Source organism: Erythrolamprus reginae, chromosome 4 (assembly GCF_031021105.1).
Source record: "Erythrolamprus reginae isolate rEryReg1 chromosome 4, rEryReg1.hap1, whole genome shotgun sequence".
In the NCBI taxonomy this organism is placed as follows: Eukaryota; Metazoa; Chordata; class Lepidosauria; order Squamata; family Dipsadidae; genus Erythrolamprus; species Erythrolamprus reginae.
The window spans coordinates 87853578-87878212 of record NC_091953.1 but is presented as its reverse complement, the minus strand read 5'-3'; the positions used below and the strand labels follow the sequence as shown (position 1 = coordinate 87878212).

The window sequence follows — 24635 nt, the reverse complement described above, 5'->3', positions numbered from 1 at the left end:
AGTACTAATACAATTACCCCTCATAACACCCTTATGTGTATCCCAAACTATTGTTTGCTTAATTTCACCTGTTGCGTTAATACAAAAGAATCCATTCAGTTCCTTTTGTAATTTAATTCTATTTTCCTCCTTAGCTGAAACCAGAGGGTTATATCTCCAGATCCTTTGTTGCCTGCCGGCCTCTAACTCGATCACTGCTAGTAATGGAGCATGGTCTGATAACCAAATGCTTTTCACTTCCACTTTCTTGAGCCGTGCCTCGGCTGTTTTATTAATTAACATATAATCAATGCAACTAAATTTATTATGTCTTGCTGAGTAAAATGTGTCCCTATTAACTATATTTTCATGTAAATCCGTCATATTAATTTTATTTAAATGTAATTTTTTCTTTTCCCCCCTCCCTGCCGTTAGTTCCAAGTTGAAATCGCCTGCTAAAATCACTATACCTTCCGCAAAATTATCTAGTTTACGTTTTACATTCATTATAAATTGTTTTGCATTTACATTGGGGGCATAAATTACTGCTAAGGTTACTAGCTTATTATTTATTTTCCCCTTAATAAATAGCATTCTACCGTCTTTGTCTCTTTTGATATTAATTAATTGAAATAACAATCTTCGGTTGATCAAGATGGCGACTCCTCTTGATTTTCCCGTCCCTCTCGACTCATAAACTTGTTGCCACTCGTCATTTGTAATTAATTTATCTGTTTTTTCCCTTTATGAGTTTCTGATAAAAGTAAAATATCAGCTTTGCTGTCCCTAGCCAGCTTCATGATCCTATAACGTTTTTGTAAAGCTGCAATTTTTTCCTCCTTGCTTTGTTCTGCTGCACGAATCGGTTGAAGCATAAACATATCATCTTCCATTCTTCCATGTCTCACCTCCCCGGTTCCTGCTTCTGGCTGGCTCTTCGATGTCGACGCCTGGGAACTACCCTCCAGATCCATTCCCAGCTGTTGAAGCAGATTTCTTCCCTCCTTCAGAGATCTCGCCTGGAAAACTTTGGAGTCTTTAAAAACAATTACTGTAGCAGGATAACGCCATGAGAACCGGATTCCATTTTCGTAAAGTTGGGAGGTGACTTCTCTCATCTGGTTTCTCATCTTGAGGGTCTCTGCAGACAAATCTTTTAAAACGCGTATTGGAATAGCCTTGTAACGTAAGTTTGAAATCTGCTTTAGCTCTCTGAATATTTCTGCCGCCCTCCTTTCCGAGTTAAACCTCACAATAATATCTTTTTGATCTCCTTGATTCCGAGATCCAAAAGCCCAGTGCGCTCTTTAAAATTCCCCTGGATCACATGTAACCTTATTTTCACTGAACCATTGGTAAATTGCTTGAATAAGATGTTTACTCTCCGCAAAATCTTTTGGGAATCCCCTCAGGCGGAGATTAGGTCTTCTCTGTCTGTCCTCTAAGTTGATTATGCGGAGTTCCTGGCGAGTCTTTCCCTCCTCCAGTTTCCCAATTCTTTGATCTTGTGTTTTAGATTGTTCTTTCAGGTCAGCCACCCCCGCTCCAACGGCCGCTATCTCCTTTTTCATATCTTGGAGTAACTGTCCCATATTGGCAAATGCCGTTAGCAATGAATCCATCTTCCCTTCCAGCTCCGAAGTGGACGCCATCTTTTCCTTTGTTCTCGCTTATCCCCCTACTCACGTTTAAAAATGTGACTTGCTTCTTCTTTTAGCTCTTTTTTGTAAAGTTTTCAACAGCTCCGTTCAATCCGCTTCCTCTCAATCCGCAATTCACCAAGCTAGAGAGGGTTGACGGGGGTTAACTTTCACTTTTCCTCTTTCACATGAGGGAGCTTTCCTTCGGTGCGTCTATCTGGATCGACGTATGCGTAAATACCCCGATATACTCCAAACATGACTAAGTCATTATTTAACTCAGCTGACTTATCTTAATACTAAACAGGACACTGTTATATTTCAGATTATACTTGTACAGATGCTGTTAAAATTGATGTGGCTTTCTGCAAGTATACACTATTCTCTGCTATTTAAAAGAAGATACATTAGCACTGGTACTCTCGAGATCCAGCATTTATTTTAAAAGGCTTCTTCATTTTGTTAAGTTGTCAAGAACAATAATAAAACAGTATTTGAAAAATAAGTCTAATAATTTAAACATTCTATATAAATTTATATTTATTGACTTACCTCCTTGCATCCAGTTTCAGCAGTCTGATTAGCATAAGAAAATAAAATGCTGCCTCTGCCTCTACCTCCCAACAATTTGCCTCCTTGCGGCTTTAGTTTCACTTTTGGTTTCAGCACCTGGCTTGCCTGCAGTCTCTCAAATCAGCTGAGTGTTGGGAAGGTGATAATCAGTTGCTTGTCTTAACAGGCTCTGTTCCATTTGCTGCAAGGAGGTAAATTACTGGGAGGCAGAGGCCAAAGGGTAGGGGTAACTGGGTGGGGCTATATTCAATGTATAAGATGAACCCAAGTTTTCACCCTATTTTGTCATGTAGAAATGTGCGTCTTATACTAAATATACAGTGTATGCACAAAAGTATATGTTTGGATAGCTTGCATATTAGATTGCATAATTAAGAATAGAGATACATTAATGCTCTTGCTTTTCTTTGAAAAACTACCAACTGAAACTGAAACAGAATAGAAAGGAATGACCTTAACTCCGGAGAAATTGGGAACTGTCTACATCAAAATGAACAGTGCACCTTGAGGCATCTTTGGTTAAAAAGAAGTGCTTAAATCACAAGTACTTCTGCTAAAGCAGTGTTTCCCAACCTTTTTTGAGGCGCGGCACATTATTCATATTTTCAAAATCCTGGGGAACACTGAACCGGGGGGGGGGGGGGGGCCTAAAGAAAAGTTTTGACAAAAAAAAATCTTCCTCCATTTCGCTCTATTTCTCCCTCACTCTTTCTCTCTCTTCCTTCCTTCCCTTCTTTCTCTCTCTCCATCCCTCTTTCTTTCTTCCTCTCTTTTTTGCTCTCTTTCTCTCTCCCTCCTTCCCTCCCTATATGTCTTTCTCTCTCCCTTGCTCTCTCTGCCTCTCTTGCTATCTCTCTTTCATTCTCTCTCTTTCTCTTTCTCTTTCTTTCTCTGTCTCTCTTGCTATCTCTTTCTCTCTCTGTCTCTCTTTCTCTCTCTCTTGCTAGCTCTCTTTCTTTCTCTCTCTTTCTCTCTCTCTCTCTGTCTCTCTTGCTATGTCTCTCTTTCTTTCTCTCTCTCTCTCTGCCTCTCTTTCTCTGTCTCTCTTTCTCTCCCTTCCTTTCTTCTCTGCGGAGGCCGGCGAAGGTTTTTCTTATTTTAAAAGTTCCGGGTGGCAGGGTGATGCGGAGCCCGCACGCATACACACCAGACATTCCAAATCCTGCCTCAGCTGTGAGAAGAACGCCTGCCCCGCCTGTCCTGTAGCCCTTTCACTGACAGCCTGGGACAAAAGCGCTCGGTGAAGGGACTGCAAGAGGGGCCGGGCGGGCGTTAGCAGCCGGATGAGGAGGACGAGAAGCCGCTGCAGCCACCCCCAATCCCCCCCTTCCCTGGGTACCTTCCAAAGGCCCCTGGAAAAAGGCAGGAGGTAGCAACGAGGCGCGAGGACAAGCAGGCAGCTTGGTGGAGGGGAAGCGCTGAGGGGCTCTCCTCCTTCCCCACCCCCGCGCTTCTCTCCTGCCCTGGCTTTTGCTTCACCCGCAGATTTTCCCGCAGTTCAAAAGGAGGCAAGAGGTGGCCTGGATGAAATTGTGAGGAAATCATGGGGCGAAGCGAAAGCCAGGGCGGACTCGCAAAGGCGGGCTCAGGCTGCATGAGGAGAAAGAGGCGGAGAGAAAGAAGGCGATGGCAGTGGGACCTGCAGCTTGGTGGGCGTCTCCTCATGGGATGGAATCCTTTCTTTCTCACGGTACTCCCACCATGGCTGCGCGCAGTCCTGGCTGAAGGTCGTCCTGTGGCTGGTCTTGGGCTTTACGGTTGCTTCCTGGTTCCCTCTCCTCCCACCGCCTGTGTCTACCACCAGCGCCTCATTCCTCGGGCTGGAGCTGCCGCTTCCTTCCAGGCAGCCCAGCCACGCTGCCGTAGAAAGTGCAGAAGTTATTGCCGCCGCCTCTGCCTCCACTCAGGGAGCCATCGTGGTTGAGCTGAGCGAGAGGAAAAGGCGCGGTGACCACGGTGGCTCCCTGAGTGGAGGCAGAAGCGGTGGCAATAACCTCTGTGCTTTCTACAGCAGCGTGGCTGGGCTGGCCGGAGGGAAGCGGCAGCTCCCACTCGAGGAACCCACGGCAACGGCCGCCGGCTTGGTGGGAGGCGACGGCGGGAGACACAGGCGGTGGGAGGAGAGGGAACCAGGAAGCAACTGTGAAGCCCAAGACCATCCACAGGACGACACTCAGGCAGGGGCGCCGGCAGCGCCCTGCCCAGCTGGAGCTTCCCTAGGAGCTTTGCGGCACACCTGGCCATGTCTCGCGGCACACTAGTGTGCCGCGGTACACCGGTTGGGAAACGCTGTGCTAAAGGATTTGATGGAACTGACAAGATGTCTAATCTGTAATTTCTTTTAAGACTGACTTCATGACTTAACAAAATATATAAAAAATGATCAGACATTCACAGACAATGTTGAAATCATTGTCATGTCTCAACCTTCATATTTAGTCTTTCAAATTTGATAGAAAGAAAATTCAACCACTCTTATAATCAAAGTTCATATGCCAATGTTTTGCCACAGTAGGATTGACAACCTTTGTGTCTTTTATGTATTCCACGGAGATACCTTCAACCTTTCATGCAATTTTAATCTAGATATGTATTTTAAAGGGTCAGTCTCTCTCTCTCTCTTTCTCTAGTTACTTATAAGAGAGAGAGAGAGAAGGAAGGAGGGAGAGACTGGTTTTCTAGGTGAATGCAGTCCACATTTCTTAATACAGAATTTACTTCTGCTTTTAAATCCTTTACTACATTAAACAAAATATCATTGGAGAAAACATTTAATAACTGAAGATTACAGATGTCCACCAGGAGGGGAAACTTTGATCATATGATCACAGTAATCATCTTGAGCTTTTAAAATATTTTCTCTGCAAGAAAATATGTACACCAAATAGGTGTATATTGTCACTTTCAATGATCCCGCAAAAAATTGGGGTTAAAAAGGCGTTTATTTAAAGAGCATGTTACAATAGCCTCTCTGTAAAGTTTCTTTCTAATGCATTGCTTGCAGTATCATAGGACACATTTTGGTAATGCATGTTGATTAGATTTATTTCCTTTCTAATTTAGACAACTTTAGACGACCTTCAACTTTATATCAAGACTTCTCAATAGTTAGCACATATATTTCAATAAAGCAACATTTGTTTAACTTCAACAATTCTCCAGCTTCGTCACCACTGGTGGTGCACACGCTTATATGCATGTGCATGCAAAATTTGGCTTCTGTGTATGTGCAGCAGCCGAATCTCACCGCCCCACTCAGGAAGAAGAGCAGCTCATCAGGGAGATGACATTGCTGCCGCTTCGCCCACTTGCCAAGAAGGAGAGGCGCCCTGGTCAATGAGCTCTTTCCTGGAAGATTTCTTCCCACAGTGGCAGAGGCACCGGGAGCCACCAGCACAAAGAAATCCTCCAGGAAGGAGAGCAATGGGACACCTCTCCTTCCTGGCAAGCTGGAGCGAAGCTGGTGACTCCCGGGCAGGATAGACCGGGTTGCCTTTGCTGCTGTGGGAAGAAATCCCCCAGGAAAGAGAGCAGCTCATTGACCAGCGCACTTCTCCTTCCCGGCAAGCAGGTGAAGCGGGCATGACATTATCTCCCTGATGAGCTTCTCTCTTTCTGGGGGATTTCTTCCCTCAGTGGCAGAGGCACCCCTGTCAAACCCACCCAGGAGCCACGAGCGGAAAGAAATCCTCCAGGAAAGAGAGCAGCTCATCAGGGAGATGACATTGCTCCCGCTTGCTAGGAAGGAGAGGCACCCTGGTCAATGAGCTGCTCTCCTTCCTGGAGAATTTCTTCTTGCTGGTGGCTCCCGGTTGGAATTGACAAGGGTGCCTCTGCTGCTGTAGGAAGAAATTCTCCAGGAAAGAGAGCAAGTGGATGAAGTGGCAGCAATGTCATCTCCCCAATGAGCTGCTCTTCTTCCTGGGTGGGGCAGTGAGATTCGGTTACACATATGCAGAAGCCAAATCTTGCGTGCAAGCGCATGTATGTGTGTGCACCATTGGTGGTGGTGAATCTGCATGTGCATTTTCGCCGGTGGAACAGTGTTCCATCCCATCCCCCTTGGAGCCCAATCCTATTTATAGCCCTCTCTAAGCAGTTTACAGGGAGTAAGCATATTGCCCCAATCTGAGTCCTCATTTTACTGACCTTGAAAGGATGGATGGCAGAAGTAGCTTGCAGTACTGCACTCTAACCACTGAACCACTGAGGCAGAGGAGAAGAGTACCCAGAGCAGAAACTGAAAAGAGAGTAGTGGACCAGCAGTGGCTAAGATCAGTGTGGCAGACCAACTGAGCAGTGTCAGTGCAGAACTAAATAAATAGAAAACTGGAGTATCCACAGCATGACAGAGCAGCAGCAGCTGAGAGCAGTGTGGCAGATCAGCACATCATATTTGAAAACTCTGCCAGGCAACTGAAGGGCAAGAAGACAGGAAGAAAAAGGATAAGTAGATAACACTTGTGGATAGAGAGAAAAGGAATAAACTTCCAAGGAAGGGTGTGGAGGATTAAAAGCTAAGCATATCCTAGAAAAAAAACTGATTTTTCTATTATGAAGAAGTGCATAACACTTCATAAAGGTTTAAGAACTACTGTAAATTCTAATTTTTTTTAAATGTCTGAAGTTTTAAAAATTCTTTTTTCTAATATTTAAGTTTCCTTTTTCAGTTTTTAATTACTTTTTTCAATTTTGTCATCTTTTTTCAAGTTTTATTTTTAAAAAAAATTAGATTCCTTTTCTATTTCAAAACCTTTTTCAGTTTTAAAATTCTTTTTTTCAATTTTTATAAAATTTCTTTTTCAATTTTTATAAAATTTCTTTTTCAATTTTTATAAAATTTCTTTTTCAATTATTTATTTATTTATTATTTCAACTAAAATTTTGAAAAAAGTTTATATATTTTAATTCTTTAGACATTTTTAAATTCCTAATGATCCATAAGAAAAAAAATAAAAAATTGTAGAAAAATAGACCCTTAAAACAAGGAACATAGTGATGAATGTGGAAGAAAGAGAACAAATGGTCAAGGGCCAACACTTCACAAAGGTAAAAATAAATTTGTAGAAATTTACGTTTTTTAACACAAAAAAGAAACAGAGACTGACATTATAATGACTTGCAAAATATGTCATATGCTTGAACTTGTTCACAGAAAACCCAAACTATATATGTATCAAATGTAGATCATATGAAATATTAAAAGAAAAAGTAAAGGGTCTCTAGCCACTCTGAAACTCAATGAACAAAGTGAGAATCCCCAACCTAAACAAGAAGACTACACCAAAAATAAACACAATAGGGAGCAAACAGCTTCTTTAAAAATGACCTTATAAATAATATGTCATTTTAGAACAAAAGAGCAATAAAGCCCCCACTATCTACCCTAGCACAATGCAGTGAAGCCCCTCTGGAACTGAACAATCACTTTCATAGCCTTCACCTAGAAGAAAATCTGCAGACACTTACAAAAGAGCAGTCACCTATAGTTTCTAGAAATGAGATTTAACCTATGACAGGAGGAACAGTATCCTACACTTCCCTAGGGGGGGGAAGGTGAATATTGGTGATAATTTGATTCTTTGGGGAATAGAAACTACACTCTGCACATGTCAATCTAGGAAAGTATATTGTCTCCTTGGAGCAAAAATCAAAGATGTAACTAGAACTTTACTAGATAATCAACCTCACTGATTTCTACCACTTTCGTCTCCTATATGTGGAGACCAATGACACAACAAAGAATCTAAAAACAATAACAAGAGATTACAAACAGCTAAGGGAAAAGGTTAAAGAATTAGGAGCTGAAGTGGTGTTTTCATCAACACTTCCAACAAAGGTCAACATCCAATGAGAAGGCAAAGAATTTTAGAAATGAACCACGAGCTTAAAAACTGGTGTTGTCAGCATTGATTGGAATAAAAATAGATTGGTGGCCTTACTTGCAAATTCAATCTAGGTATGAAAACCAGTCTTCTGTCTTCTATCCTGTAGCTTTAACCACTAGATCATACTGGCCTATGATTGATTGGGCATTGAATTTTCTAGAGCAGTGATGGCGGACCTTTTTTTGTTCACATGCCAAAAAGGTATGTGTGTGTGTGTGTGTGTGTGCTAGCATGTACATTCTCCCCATGCATGTGCAACTCCCTCCTGCACTGCCCCTGCACATGCGCACAATACCTCCATCCTTGTGCATGTGCACAGGCCTCACTGAAGCTTGGGACGGTGAAATAAAAATGGCCAAATAGATAAACTGGAAGTTTGGGAAAATGGACATCTGGTTTGCCCATAGTGCTGTTTTTCTCTGAGGGCTTTGGAGTGCAAAAAACAGCATCACAGACAAACCGGAAGTCCATTTTTCCAAACTTCATGTTTGCCTGTTGGGCAGTCTTTTTTATTCTGGGTTTCAGGAAAACTTCCCTAAAGCATCCCTAGGGCAAAACAGCCTTTCCCAAGGCTGAAAATCAACTGGCTAGTGTGTGTATGCATACTGGAGTTGACATAGGGCAACACCTCGCGTGCCCTCCAATATGGCTCCACATACCACCTATGGCATGTTTGCCATAGGTTCGCCGTTAGAGCATCTATTTTCCAAAAACAGATGGATTTTCCTTTAAAAATATTTGCAATTTAGAAAGGCATGTCCAGTAATACAAATACTTTTGCTTCTGCCAAGAAAACAAAAACTGTGAAAAAACATCCTTGCTCTTTTTCTCCTTATTCTCTTCTGGGAAGTAAAGAGAGCTTTCCTCTGAGCTCTAAATTAATCCTTTGTAGGTAAAGGTGATAGCCTCTTGAGGCTAGATAACATCTGGATTCTCTGGAGACCTTATTTGAAATAATTTCAATAATGGACATTTTCTGTAAGCTTGCCTTTATAGACTGCTACTGAAATCTGAACTCGCTTCTCTATACTCTGAAAAACTCCACTTCATCTATTATTTCATTTTCTATTTCCACATGTAGCCCTTTTTTTAAGACTACTTCCCTAACATCACCTTCAAATCCATTTTCAAAAGCTATTCACCCAGCAGAACCTTTTCACTTTTTCTGCCTTTTCTCCTGGAAGTTTGTTCTTCCTCCCTAATCTTCACAGCCTAGTGCAGCAATTATTTTTCCAATATTCAAAAAGAAACGTTGGTCCTACGGTATTTTTAGCATACCAAATGCAAAGACAAAATCTCAATTAGTAGCACCATTAATGTTCTAAATGGATATACCACTGACAGGTTTCAGAATTCCTGAAATCATGCTTTGTTTGCCTGGCAATTAAAAGTAGCCCTCTAATTTATTCTGGTATTGATCTGTTTGAATTTCATTCTTGCAACATGTGCAACGCAAGCTATTCCTTTCACAGATGGGAGGAAGAACAATGATTAAAACATGACTGCAGGTAATTAAGAGCTTTAGGAATTAACCCTTGTCTAACCCAGCTTTCTATATGTTTTGCAATTCATGTTTTTTGAAAGTACAAAGATATATTTAGCGACCATCTGAAATAATGTTTCAAATGGCTGGTAAAACATACTTCGAAGTCCAAGGTCAGGACTAGCATTTATGATATTCATGACTAATATTTTTGAAGGAGGTCTTAGAAGAATTTACTAGTGAAAATAAGTCAACAACTAGCCTTTTTACATTAAACACTTAAAAACTCTTTATTTTCATTGAGATATATTAAAAAGAACTATGATGAGAATGGCAATAGTTATTCATAGCAGAATAAAAATTTATGCAGAATCCATTTGAGCTGATTTCAGCCAGGATATAGGTCTTTCTACTGCATGTTGCTGGTCTTTAGTGACATAGCTCAGAATGATTTATAGCTTCCATCAGAAAGAAACAGCAAAAGGCCTGAACCAAGTGAAAAACCTAATGAGATGTATTCATAAGGTGACATGCTATCCAAATGTGAAGGGTGATTATTAATGAATGACAAAGTGGCCAAAAAAAAGCAGTAATTTAGGTAGAATCATTACTTAATATGAATATATGCAAACCTGGAAAAATTGCTGGATTAAAATTTCAAATAGAAAAAGCCAATTAACTTCCTAAACACTACCCAATGTTCTTAAAATAATTTGTTCTCTCCATATTTATCCAGATCATCGTTCTTTTCTTTTTTAATTTAATTATCTATCACAAATCTAGATTCTGTTTCTATCCATTTACTTTTGATGAATTACCTTCATTTACTTGAAGCATTAACATTATAATTTTTGCCTTATCAAATTATTATTTTACCAATACAAAACAACTTATTCTACAATTTTCATTGATTTTACAACATTTTAAAACATGCAAAGGATTAGTATAGTGCTCATTTATATCCATTATATGAAGAGCAGGATATGTCATCTTTGCAAATAAAGTAAGACAGAAACAAACAAAAATCTAAACCAAATCAGTTTCACAGGAAGGAAAAAACAATAGGAACAAACTGTGTACAGTAGCAGTAGTCATGAATAAAATAGCACCGGCGGACTTACCCGCCAGCACCGTTTGCAGCAAGGCAACGGGGCGACCGGACACATGGCGCAGCCGCCATGTTGGTTTCAGCCGAAGTCTCGCGAGATTGCGAGACTTCGGCCGATGATCAGGCCACAGTGGCCTGATCGGTGACATGTCCGGGTGGGGCCTGCCAGCCCTATAAAAGGGCGTGCAGGCCCGGGCTCTACCTTTTCGCCCGGACGCTGCATCTGAGCAGACACTCGGCTGGGTGTCTGCTCTTTGTCGGCCATTTTGGAGGCTGCCTCGTGGCGCGGCCGCCATTTTGTGTGCCTCGTCGGAGGCTCGTGGAGTGCGGTTGTCTGGTGTCGGGCGAGAAGGCGGCAGTGGCGGCTTGGGGCTCGGAGGAGCCTTGCCGCTTCAGTGGTATGGGGAGCTTCCCCCTGGGATCAGGGGGGATCGTTCCAGGGTCCCTCTTGGGAGCAGGAGGGATCGATCGGCGGGGCTAGGCTCGCCGGTCGCTGGTGGGGGGGGTTGTTGCGGCCTGCCTTCCCGGGACCGGTTAGGCATTCAAGGGCTGTGTGAGCCCCTACTTGGGAGGGCGGTTGGCCCCTGATTGCAGCGTCGCTGCTTCTCTGCCTTTTGGGGCAGGGGCCACCTGCTGCCCTCTTTGAGGCTTGGGGCCTTACGGCTCCAGCTTCTTTTGGTGTAAGAAAGATACACTTAGCTAATTAAATAAATTAATAATATCATAAGTAACATAGAATTAGAATACATAATAATAATAACAATTAATAATTAAGTGGTCTCATGGGCCCTAAGAGGCAGAAGGCCTCGGCCACACTGGCCCGGCCGGCGGCTAGGCCTAGGAGGGCGTTGAGGCCCTCGGCCCGGGTCAGGGCTACCATGGAAGGGGCCCCTGGGGGGGTCCCGCTGGTGGGAATGGGGTTGGTGCCACCCGTTCCTCAGCAGGATTTGCCTTCTCTCTCTTCGGCCAGGGTCCTTGAGCACCTTGATGAACTCGAGCGCTGGAGGTCCGGATCCGGGATGGGGGATGCCTCCGCGTCGGCGGCTCTGGGGAGAGATCCGGAGGAGGCTGCAGCCCAGTCGGGGCAGAGAGCCCAGCCCGGGCAGATGACGTCAACGCCAGGCCCCAGGATCCCGGGGCTGCCTTGGATGTCTTCTCCCCCTTTCAGGGCAGGTGAGGTCACACCACACGTGCCACCCCCTTCACTCCCTCCTCCGCCCGGTCAGGCCTCGGTCCTGCTGGGTTTTGCGGGTGGGGCCAATCTTTTGGGGTCTCCGGCGGGCACCTGTAATCAGGTGTGGTCCCTGCCGGTTCCCGCCTCGATGGCACCGCCACCCGGTGGGGGGTTTCATTAGGGCCCTGGGCGCCGGGGATGGGGGCCTGGGTTCCGCCAGCCCCGGCTGTCATGGGGGCCTGGGTTCCGCCAGCCCCGCCAGCCCCTGGGTTCATGGGGATGGGGGCTTCCACAGTATGGGACCCTTTTGCGAGCCTTATGGCAGGGGCGATCCCGTGCGTGTTGCCGGCCACTCCCCTGGGGTTTCACTTGCACCCGTCGGTCAAAGAGGCGATTTGGAGAGGGGATTATGTGGACCTTTTTTTCCCTTTTAAATCGGGAGGTCCCTAAGCAGGACAAAGATGTAGTGCCCGGGGAGAAGCCTAAGAAAACTAAGGTCAGTAAGTGTTTCAGCTCTTGGCTGTACGCTTACTTGGCCTATGCCTCAGTGGTAATTCAAAGGCAGACGGCTAGAGCCGCTGCTATGCTCAAATATATCGATCTCATAGCGAGGGCCCACTTTGAGTATAAGGGCACCATATGGAGGCATTATGATAAGGGGTTTAGGATACGGGTGGTGTTTGACCCCACGCTGCCCTGGGACATAGTGGTACCTGACCTCTGGTTTCAGGCAACCTACATGTCCGGTAAGGAGGGTTGCGACAGGATGGACAGTGGGCACTACATGGAGGAGGAGCCCACGGCTTCTATCCCGGCTAAGGCTGCCACGGGGGGGTGCAGGGAAGGGTGCCTCCCCTGCATGTCATGAGTTTGCTGTAAAAGGGGCATGTTTTCGTCCCTTTTGCAAGTACAAGCATGCGTGCAGGAACTGCGGGGGTCCCCATGCCACTTCAGTGTGTCCCCGCCCAAAAAAGGGGGTGGACAAAAAGGGAGGGGGTCGAGCAAAGCAGCCCCCACCTGCTGGGGGTAAAGGGGCCCAGCCCAATTAATCTTCAGGCTTTAAAGAGTTGGTTGAAGGACTACCACCCTCGCTCGAGAGCGGATGCTCTCCTGCTAGGTTTTTCTGAGGGATTTATGATCCCTTACATGGGGGTTAGGAAAGCCTTCATGTCCGACAATCTTAGATCGGTTGTGGGACATGAAGACATCGTTAGGGAAAAGATCCGGAAGGAGGTGGCCAAGGGCAGGGTCCTTGGGCCTTTCCCGGAGCCGCCCTTCCTGAATCTTAGGGTGTCCCCATTGGATGTGGTCCCCAAAAAGGCGAGTGGTGAATTTAGGTTGATTCACCATTTATCTTTTCCAAAAGGGGAGTCAGTGAATGACTTCATTCCTGACGAACTTTGTTCAGTCCGGTACGCATCCTTTGATGCGGCCGTGGCCATGGTTAGGAAGTGTGGGGTTGGAGCCCTTATGGGTAAATGCGACATTAAGTCGGCATTCCGGCTCCTCCCCATACACCCCGACGACTTCGAGCTCTTGGGCTTCCACTTTGAAGGTGGTTTTTATGTGGACAGAGCTTTACCTATGGGTTGCTCTGTTTCGTGCTCTCTGTTTGAAAGCTTCAGCACCTTCTTGGAGTGGGCGCTCAGGAGGCGCAGCGGTCGGGGTTCGGTTGTTCACTACCTTGATGATTTCTTGATGGCCGGGCCTGCACGTTCGGAGCAATGTTTGGCTCTAATGCAGGACTTCGAAGCTCTTTGTGCTCATTTGGGGGTGCCTTTGGCCCCCGAGAAGACCGAGGGCCCTGCCACCAAGATTACCTTCCTGGGTATTGAATTGGACTCTGAGGAGCAATCTTCCAGATTGCCCCTGGACAAGTTGGTTAAGATTCGGGGTAAGCTCGATATGGTCCTGGGCTGCAGGAAGGTCACTCTTCGGCAGCTCCAGGAATTAGCCAGGATTCTTAATTTTGCCTGCCGGGTTGTTGTGCTTGGCCTGGCTTTTTCTAGGAGGTTGTACAGTGCGATGAAGGGGCTCCGTTTGCCCCATCATCGTACCCGCTTATGCGCAGGGGTCAGGGCTGACCTGTGCGTATGGCGGGAGTTCTTAGAATGGTTTAATGGGTTGTCGTTTTGGAGGCACGAGCTTCTTTTGGAAGCTGAGCTGCAGTTATGTTCAGATGCTCTGGGGGGCTTGTGGTTTCGGGGTTGTGTTAGGTGACCAGTGGTGCTGGTCTGCTTGGCCTCCAGAATGGAGGGCCTCTCCCCTGGTTAAGGATTTGACCTTTTTAGAGCTCTTTCCCTTGGTAGTGGCCTTAGAGCTTTGGGGAGAGCAGTTTAGGGACAGGACGGTGCACTTTTGGTGTGACAACCTAGCGGTTGTCCATGTTGTTAACGCCCTGTCCTCCAAGAGCGACAGGGTCATGCGGCTTGTCCGCCATTTTGTGCACAGGTCTCTGTCCCTAAACGCATTGTTTTTGGCTAGACATGTCCCTGGGTTATATAACGGGATTGCTGACGCCTTGTCCCGTGGTCAGTTGTCCAGGTTTCGGACCCTGGCCCCGTGGGCTCGCGCGTCGCCAGAGGCTTTTCCCGACCACCTTTGGAGCCTGGGCGGGCTCCTGAGCAGTGGATAGAAGAGGCCTGCAGGGCTATGGCCCTCTCAGTGGCACCAGGCACCCTGAGGGCTTATCAGCATGCAGGTAAGGAGTTTGGGGATTTCAGGCAGGATAGGGGTTACCCCCATAGTTGGCCTGCCCCAGTAGAACACCTGGCAGAATTTTGTGTCCAGCTTAGGCAGTATGGCCTTTCAGTTAGGACAATTAGGTCCAACGTTAGCCGGCCTCGCCTTTCTGTCCAAGGTGGGGGGGGGGGGGGGGTTAGGGACTTTTCTGGTGACTTCCGCATTCGGAAGATGCTGGAAGGCTGGGTGAGGGAGCGACAGGGGACCCCTTCTGATACGCATCAGGCCCTGACGGTACAGCAACTGTCACTGATTAATCAGGCTTTGGACAGTCTGTGTGCCTCTCTGTACGAGGCCCATCTTTTTAGGGCAGCGACTTGTGTCATGTTTTTTGGGGCCCTATGGGTCAGCGAGGCCATGGCCTCCTCGCAGGCTGACACGTCGCTTCGTGCCTTCCAGTTCTCTGATCTAGCCTTTAGGCAGGGGGGTGTCTCCCTTTTGGTGAGACATTCCAAGACAGATCAGTTGCACAGAGGGGTTAGGATAGAGCTTAGCGCGGCCACCGACCAGTCTGTGTGCCCGGTGGCTGCTTTGCAGCATTTTTGTAGCTTGAGGGGGTCGGGGCAAGGGTACCTTTTTAAACACCAGGACGGTACCCCTCTGACCCATTATCAATTCTGGGTTTTAGTGTCCAGAGCCATGGCTAAAGTAGGCATTGATCCCACCGGTTATGGAACGCACTCGTTCCGTATCGGCGCCGCCACTAGCACGGCACTTTCAGGTTTCCCGGCCCAGAGGATTCGGGAGATCGGCCGCTGGCGGTCAGCAGGGTATTTGGGTTATGTTAGGCCTGATGAGGATCCAGGTCAGGGTCTTAGGCTAGGTAACCTCTCTGTGTCCTCTTCCAGGTAGCCATGCCATTACAAAACCGACGGCGTTGCTGTGCGGCCACAGCATGATTTTTTGTTCTGGCCGCTCAGCAGCAAGAAGCACCGTGGGGACCCAGCTGTCCTTGGGCCATTGGGTCAATGTCGTGTGGATGGGAAGGAGAGGTATGCGGTGGGAGAGCCTTCTGCCGCAGTTGCTGGGAGGGCGGCATCCTAATGCTGCACCCAGGGGTCCTGGGAGGGCGGCATCCCATTGCTGCGCCCAGATGGTTGGTATTGCACTTAGGTGGCAATGACCTATGCCTGCTTGGAGGTCTGCCCTTGATCTGCCAGGCTCGCGAAGACCTGCGGTGGCTTCGCACTGTGTGGCCCAACACGCAATTGGTGTGGTCAGAGATCCTCTCGAGGATCACTTGGAGGGATGCCCTTTCCCTTAGGGCCATTCACTGGGTTAGGCGGAGAGTAAATAAGGCCCTGGGTAAAATAGTCAGGGAATTAGGTGGGGTTGTAGTGGCCCATCCCCTCATCACTGTAGATTGGCCGTGGCTTTACCGGGCCGACAGCGTTCACCTGTCAGAACAGGGGAACGCCATTTTCTTACAGGACCTGCAGCGGTCACTGCGCGAGCTGGTGCAGTTAGAGGGGGGAGTCGGGGGGCCAAGATAGAGATCTGACCCCCGCTCCGTGGCAGGTTAGAGGCGGAAAACTGGGGGTGGTTTAGCAACTGCGTGTTCTCCGTTGGGCATCTTTGGGGATGATTGACAGGTTCTATCCAAGCTTGTGGTATTGACAACCTGAGCAGTTTGGGGGGAACCTGTCTTTGGGTCCCGCACATTTAATTCCCCTGTTAGGGGTTAGCCGGCGGGACCTCCCACATGCAAGTGCATGGCAGGGTCTCAGGTGAGGGAGGGGTCCCTCACCTGGACTAGCATGGAGCTACGCCCATAAATTGCCCAGGAAGTTTATGTTATGTCATTTTCCGCCCCGGAAGCATTTGTTTGACCCTGCAGGTCCATTGTTTGGGTCATAGTTAGTTATGTTAATTATGCTGATTTATTTAAATAAATTATGCTAATTTATTTTAATAAAAATGACCCAGTTTTAAATCCAGCTCTTGTGTTCGTGTCGTTACTCCGGCTCTTCTGCAAATATGTATCAATCAAATCATGTTAAAGTTGCTTTAGCTGCAGGTTTTATACAAGGAATCGTAATCAAGTCTCTATAGGCAAGATATTGCAATCCTTACCAATTCCTTTTTTCTACACATAGTGATGCTGGGATTTTATGATGAAATGTCAGATCACTAGCCATTTTGTCTTTTTTTTTTAGTGTTTTTACATCCTGCTAAAGGTATTATTTCTTTGTCTCTGGTTTATAATGTTTCTCTAAACCTAGCCATTACTGTGGGAATTCCAGTATCCATGACTTAGTGCACAACATCAACCATTATTTTTCTGGAGGAACAATTTTACAGAAAAATAAATTGCTGTCCTTATCATTTCCCCCTGCTGTCCTCCATATATAAACTTTTAAAATCCTGGAAATTACTTGGTGAACTCACAAACCCATCTTTATAGGGGAAAACAAAATCCCAGAAATTTCAACAGCGGGATTGCATCAGAGGGCATAAAGTTGTTACATAAATGGTTATGGATTATGAAATACTATTTTTACATTGCTCAACATACTATAATATTAGAAACTGTAATATTTATAAATGCAAGCATTAAAGGGTTAGTACCACAAGATTCAGTATTCTCTCTGCTTCTTTTTAATGTCAATATGAAATCACTAGATAAGGTCATCTGACCCCACAGAATGAGGTGTCATCAATACACTGGTGATACTCAACTTTACTTTTCTATTCTGAATGATCCATGTGGTGCTGTGACTGCCCTTTTCCAGTGCCTGAAGGGCTGGTGGTGGTGGTGGTGTCTGGGAGGAGCATAGCAGACCACAACTGAACCCCAGTAATGTAAATGGCTGTGAGTGCATGGAACTTCATGATCTAGAGCAGTGGTTCTCAAACTGTGGGTCGAGACCCCTTTGGGGTTTGAAAAACCATTTCACAGGGGTCGCCAGACCATAGAAAAAGACAAATTTCCCAAGTTGTTAGGAACTACAGCTTCTATTCTGGCGCCTTGGAACGTATTTTTACAATCCGACCAATCAGGTGTTTACAATGCAGGGGTTCCTCTGACCTTCCTGCCAATCAGCTTAAAGCTCTTTTGGGAGAATTGATACTAGGCTTATGGTTGGGGGCATAGTTCCCTCTAAGCTGAGCAGTGAGCAATCACTCACTTAAAAATCATCATCAACTCAGAGTTTTCCAAATCTGCCCAGAAGCCGAGAGGGAAAGAGTGAGAGGGAAGGAGAGAGAGAGGAAGAGAGAGAAACAGATAGAAAAAAGAGAGGAAGGAAAAGAGAAAGAAAAAGAATGGGAGTAAGGAAGAGAGAAAGAAAATCAAAATCTAGTTTGAAACTAGCTCAACTATTTAAGTGGCATTTTGATATTGATAGAGTTGCCCTATTATGAGCTCACTGTTATAGACACACAGTACAATATTTTATTTTGAAATTCTCTGAGGCAAAACAGGTTGGCTTTTTTATTTGTTTGTTTGTTTATTTGTTTATTTATTTGTTTATTTATTATTTCTGTGCTGCCCAGTCCCGAAGGGACTGCCGCTCAGACACTATACTTTTCCACCCCCCCCCCCCAAAAAAAATTAGAAGGAACACTGGTTGGGGGTCACCATAACACGAGGAACTGTATTAAGGGGTCGCAGCATTAGAAAGATTGAGAACCACTGATCTAGAGATTTATCATCTTTAGTTCTGGTTGGGGTTGCAGTATCCCAGACAGATCAGGTGCACAAATTGAGGGTTCTCCAAGACTTGCAACTCCTGCTCAAAGAGTAGGTGGCAATCATGGCTAAGCAAGGCTTTGTACAATTTCATGATATACAACAGTCACACCCTTTTTTGGATTATGAGGACATGCTACTCAGTCACTCATTACCTGGTCATCTTTTAATTAGATTACTACATTATACTCTACATAAAGGCAAGCCTCGAAGAAAATTCAGAAGCTACAATTTGTTCAGAATGCAGCAATCTGGATAGTTCTGTGGGTACTTAGGGTGACACATGTAACGCCACTGTTACATAAGCTACAATGGTTACTGATCTACTTCCTGGTCCAATTCAAGCTGTTGGTAATCACTTTAAAGCCCTTTATGGGATGGGTTCAGGTAGTTCTTGACTTACAAGCATTCTTTAATGTGACCATTTAAAGTTACAATGGCACTGAAAAAATTGACATGACCATTTTTCACACTTATGACTGTTGCAGCATCCCCATGATCACATGATCAAACTTTGAATAGTTGATAACTGATATGTCACCATTTTGTGGCCTTCTGACAAGTAAAGTCAGCGGAAAAGCCAGATTCACATAACAACCCAAGCTACTAATTTAATAACTGCACTAAATAACTGAACAAATGTGGCAAAAAAAAGATCACAAAATAGGGCAAAACTCTCTTGACAACTATCTTTCTCAGAATCAGAAATTTTGGGGTCAATTGTGATAATAAATCGAAGGCTACCTTGTATTTGAAGAACCATCTCACCCCAATGGAATTGGCTCAATCCACTCATTGTGGCAGAAGGAGCGTTCTGCAAACCCTTTCAGTCAAGGAAATTTAGCTAACTGAGTTTATAAGGCCTTTTCTGCCATAGACTCATTCTTTCAAGTATCTTGTTGCCAGAGGGTGCCTTAACACCTGGCTCTGCTAGTTGGTTTAGGGCCTGATGGAGATCCGCCAGGTTGGAGATGTTGGTGCACTGACTTAGAAGACACCACTATGTTCTGCATCAGCCTTTAATTTTCAGTTGATATTTAATTCTTGTAATTTTAAATTTATTTTTATATTTATAATTGCTTTTATATACATTTTATTGCTAGATGGGAGGCATATCAAACAACGTAACATAACATAATGTAATGTTAAGTAATGTAATGTAACCTAACAACATAACATAACATACTGTACTCATAACAATTGAAGAATGAGCTGATAGCACCAACTTGACTGTCAGGATATAGATTTGCTAGTTTTCCATTTAAATGATAAAGTCATTGTATCTGTAACAGCCAAAAAAATAACTTGCATTGCAAGTTATGGTAAAACAGTAACATTATCCTTTGATTATATGTAAGATAGCACAACATGCCATTTCGGTAATTTTGTGTTTGATTTATTTGATTGTCAGCAATTGTACTAAAAGCAAAACAAGAATCAAGATGTAGCAATTTGCCATATAGTTTAGCTCTATAAAGTGAACTGGTGACATTTATGCCAACTGTTCACTTTGGTAGACTTTCTGCTATCTGAACATATTCCTGAATTATTCTTCTCTGCAAATAAAGAAATCCATATAAATATCTTGCTTCTAGAATACTCTATCATTTCTAACACTATAAATGATGGTATATAAAAAGCAATTACATGAAATCTGTTACTTTTCTGACTACAAAACTATAAAAATTCGTGGTTGTAAATCCCATTATATAAAACTGGTTTAAATGACAATATAATTATATATTTTTATAATTATATAAATAACCTGCTTGAAAGTGTGTCTGTGTGTAATTCTCTCCCCCCCCCTCTCCCTCCTTCCCTCCCTCTGTCTCTCTGAAGAACAGTTGCAGGAACTGGGTATGTCTAGTTTAATGAAAAAAAGACCAGGGGAGACATGATAACAGTGTTCTAATATCTCAAGGGTTGCCACAAAGAAGTGGGAGTCAGGCTATTTTCCAAAGCATCTGAGGGTAGAACAAGAAGCAATGGGTGGGAACAAAATAGGGAGAGAAGTAACTTAGAACTAAGGAAAAATTTCCTGACAGAACAATTAACCAGTGGAACAGCTTGCCGCGAGAAGTTGTGAATACTCCAACACTAGAAGTTTTTAAAAAGATGTTGGATAGCCATTTGTCTGAAATAGTGTAGGTTTTCCTGCCTCAGCAAGAGGTTGGACTAGAAGACCTGTTGTTGTTATTGTTGTTGTTGTGTCTCTGAAAACATGCATGAATTTTGTTCTTCCCTTCCCATAGAAAAGCCAGCTGATTCGCAGATCCTGACCTTCTAATGTCAATATCATCTTACATTTCAACTGAGTCCAATCCTCAATCCATATCACGGATGCCGCATGGTAGTAAAGCTCCCAGTCTGGGAAACCAAAACCTCCTTTACTTCTCAAATCTTGCATTACCTTATATTTTATCCTGGCTTTTCTCCCCAACCAAATGTAGATCTCTACATTGGGGAAACAAAACAACTAGTCCATAAATTCATGGCACAACTTAGGAGAACAAATCCATCAGGATTAGATTCAGCGGTCCATCTTCATTTTAAAAACAAAAGCCATTATTTTCAGGACAGCAAAATCCACATTTTGGACAGAGAGGACTACTGGTTTGAAAGAAGGGTCAAAGAGACCATTTTTGTCAGCTCAACAGAGGTGAAGGGATACAACATCAACTATCTCCAGGCTACAACACAGTCCTTTCAGCAGTCCCAAGAAGACTCTGCACCCTTTTGTACTACTCAGGTGACCCTGATGACAACTGATAAACATCCAGGTGACCTCAATGACTCAATAAAATAATGCAAATGACCATTTGTCTGCAAGGAGTATAAATCCTTGCATTCCCAACCATCCGGTCAGAGCTGAAGAAGTCTCTTGGAGAGAAGTGAAACATCTTCAAAGAAAAAAACCAGAAAGTCCAATTGTCTCTTGAAAAAGCACCTTTGGAACAAACATGGCCTGGATTACTGAATATCTCCATAGATATTAAGTTTCTAGAGGTTTTAGAAAAGCATGTATGTATTTTTTATGACAATGTTGCAGGAAACTAGAAGTGGTTTTCTATTGCCTACTTTATATATACCTGTGTATATATTTGTGGATATACTTTTATGTTATTTTTAAAAAAATATATCAAATGGAATGTGTCCTTTTATTTTAAATGGGAATCATTTATATTTTCTTCAAATATATCATTTTTATTACTTTAAACTCATCATATTTACATGAATTTGTACCTTCTGAGAACTTTTACTTGTTTTAATTTGCTTTGACAGCTTCACTTCATTTAATTTTCTCTGAGAACTTTGACTGAAATCAAAGCAGACATTCAGTTTCCACCAGTGTGGCACTTGATATGACACAGAGTTAATTCACCACAAGCTACGTAAACAAGTTTCAATTCATAACTTAGAATTGATGAAATAGCAAATTACAATTCATGAATACAAAGCAGCATATTATAAATTCATGAATGCAAAATAAGTGAACTATGAATAATGAAATAAACATCTATATGAATATGTTAATAGGAAGTTCACAGAAGGTGGTTCTTATCCGCAACATAAAATCATACTTTTACGTGTGAACTGTAGATTATTTTTATATTACTTTGAAATCTGGTCATCAATTCTTCACAAGTATTGCAGTAAAAATATATCAAATGTCCATGTAATTATAGGGAATATTTATCAGCTAAGTTAAGCCTTAAAAATATTTTGCACTGTTCCTGAAACATCACAATTGATATCTTGTTACAGTTTTCCAAAGGCACTTCCTTTTGACATATCCTATGTCAAAAGGTATCTTACTCAGTTATTATTAAGAAGAAATAAAGCATTGTACTTTTAATTAAAAGCTAAATGACTCTTATAGGAGAGCAGAATTCATGGTGAACCTTCCCAGAGTCAGTTTAAGTTGAACTGAATAAATGAATGACAAACTAGTACAATTTTCTTGGCAAAACGATAGAAGCACTTTGCCATTGTTGATTTTTCTGTCAATCCACAGTACTGGATTCCTTGATAACCTTTACCATAAGTGTTTAGCTTCTAGTCCCTGGAAAATTGGGCACCTAATAAGTTTTTAAGCATTGTTTGAATGTTGTTTTTTTAAAAAAAATATTGGCTATGGTAAAGTTCTTGACAAATCTTTTGATTTTTTTATACTTCATTATACTTATACTTCATTTATCAAAAGTGTTCTTGACAAAGAAAAATCATCAGAATTTTATTATTATTATTATTGATCACCTAGCAGACCCCCCTGGCCCCAATTGTGTCTTCTGTTTCCCTGGCGATTATCTATACTGAAAATTGTTTTGAGTTTGTTATATACTGAAGAGTAGTGAGCAATTTATTTGCCAGCATTTGGGGTTCTAATTGAACACAGAAAATACTTACTAAGAAAATACCAGCTTTCAACTTCTGCTTCACCTAATCACCTGGAAAAAAAATGAAGGTAATGGAACATGAAGGAAGTGATAAGATTTTTTTTTTAAGTTACGGGAAAACATTACAGTAATTAGGAATGGGTTTTTGGATTAATACGGTGTTTGTTTGTTTATTGTTTATTTGATTGATTAATTAATTGATTGATTAATTGATTGATTGATTGATTGATTTGCCGCCCCTCTCCAAGGATTTGGAGCAGTATGAAATGGCAGGAGTTCAGTCTATGTCTTTGTACAGGATTCATATGCATAAAAGATTGCAAGGGAAAAAAGTCAAGAACTGTTTTTCACCAACACAGGAACTGGGACCACAAATAATGTATACAAGCTATAGTGCCTTATATTTCATTTAAATGTTAGGAAAAATAGTCTACCTGGCCTCGTCTAAGAAGCCAGATCCCAAAAATGGAAGAAAATTCCAAGATACTGAGATAAATAATCCATTAGCATATATATTGGAATAAGTCAATCTCCAAGCTAGTCAAGGAAAAGAAAATAATCACTGTTGATGGAACAAATGGACCTAACCTTTCTCAACATGTCAGTCAGCAATATAAATAGCCAGAAAATTCAATTGCATCATGTACTAATGATGTTATCTGGTCTGATAATGAAGCATCTCCAAACAAAGAAGTAAACTCAGTGAAGTTCAAGAATTTGATGAATCCACCCTAATCTGCATAGAGTATATTCTCTCTGCATAGAGGATATACAGTATGTCATGCATGATACAACACATTCCAATCAACGAAGCAGTGGAAGTGATGTGCCGGTGTCTGGAGGCTGTTGGGGCTGGGATGGGTGTCAACAGACTCAAACTCAACCCTGATAAGACGGAGTGGCTGTGGGTTTTGCCTCCCAAGGACAATTCCATCTGTCCATCCATCACCCTGGGGGGGAACTTGGGCGTCCTCCTTGATCCACAGCTCACATTAGAGAACCATCTTTCAGCTGTGGTGAGGGGGGCGTTTGCCCAGGTTTGCCTGGTGCACCAGTTGCGGCCCTATTTGGACCGGGACTCACTGCTCACAGTCACTCATGCCCTCATCACCTCGAGGTTCGACTACTGTAATGCTCTCTACATGGGGCTACCTTTGAAAAGTGTTTGGAAACTTCAGATCATGCAGAATGCAGCTGCAAGAGCAGTAATGGGCTTCCCCAGGTATGCCCATGTTACACCAGCACTCCGCAGTCTGCATTGGTTGCCGATCAATTTCCGGTCACAATTCAAAGTGTTGGTTATGACCTATAAAGCCCTTCATGGCATCGGACCAGAATATCTCCGAGACCGCCTTCTGCTGCACGAATCCCAGCGGCCGATTAGGTCCCACAGAGTGGGTCTTCTCCGGGTCCCGTCAACTAAACAATGTCAGTTGGCGGGCCCCAGGGGAAGAGCCTTCTCTGTGGCGGCCCTGACTCTCTGGAACCAGCTCCCCCCAGAGATTAGAAGTGCCCCTATCCTCCTTGCCTTTCGTAAACTCCTCAAAACCCACCTTTGTCAACAGGCATTGGGGAACTGAGATATCTCCCCTGGGCCTATATAATTTATGTATGGTATGTTTGCATGTATGTCAGCTTAAAAATGGGTTTTTTAAAATATTTTAAATTGTGATTTGTCATGAACTGTTTTATTGTGTTGTGAGCCGCCCCAATTCTGTGGAGAGGGGCAGCATACAAATCTAATAAATAAATAAATAAATAAATAAATAAATAAATAAATAAATAAATAAATAAATAAATAAATAAATAAATAAATAAATAAATAAATAAACAAACATTTGTAGATCTGTTTAATGTATATTTTGTTTTATTTAATTCCATATTAACTGTTTTAATATAAAAAGATACTTTGTTCCCTTTGCAATCCCTTAAAACACTCTCACTTCCCTATCATTTAATG

General features: G+C 43.4%; 1 long non-coding RNA gene across 1 annotated transcript in view; it reads left to right on the top strand.

The window, feature by feature from the left end:
- The window catches only part of LOC139166793 (uncharacterized), a 39376-nt gene extending 16235 nt beyond the window's left edge, over window positions 1-23141 (top strand). The window contains exon 3 of the long non-coding RNA XR_011559046.1: window positions 20531-23141. This is a non-coding gene — a long non-coding RNA (uncharacterized lncRNA). The remainder of the gene's footprint in view (window positions 1-20530) is intronic.
- The last annotated feature ends 1494 nt before the right edge of the window (window positions 23142-24635 follow it).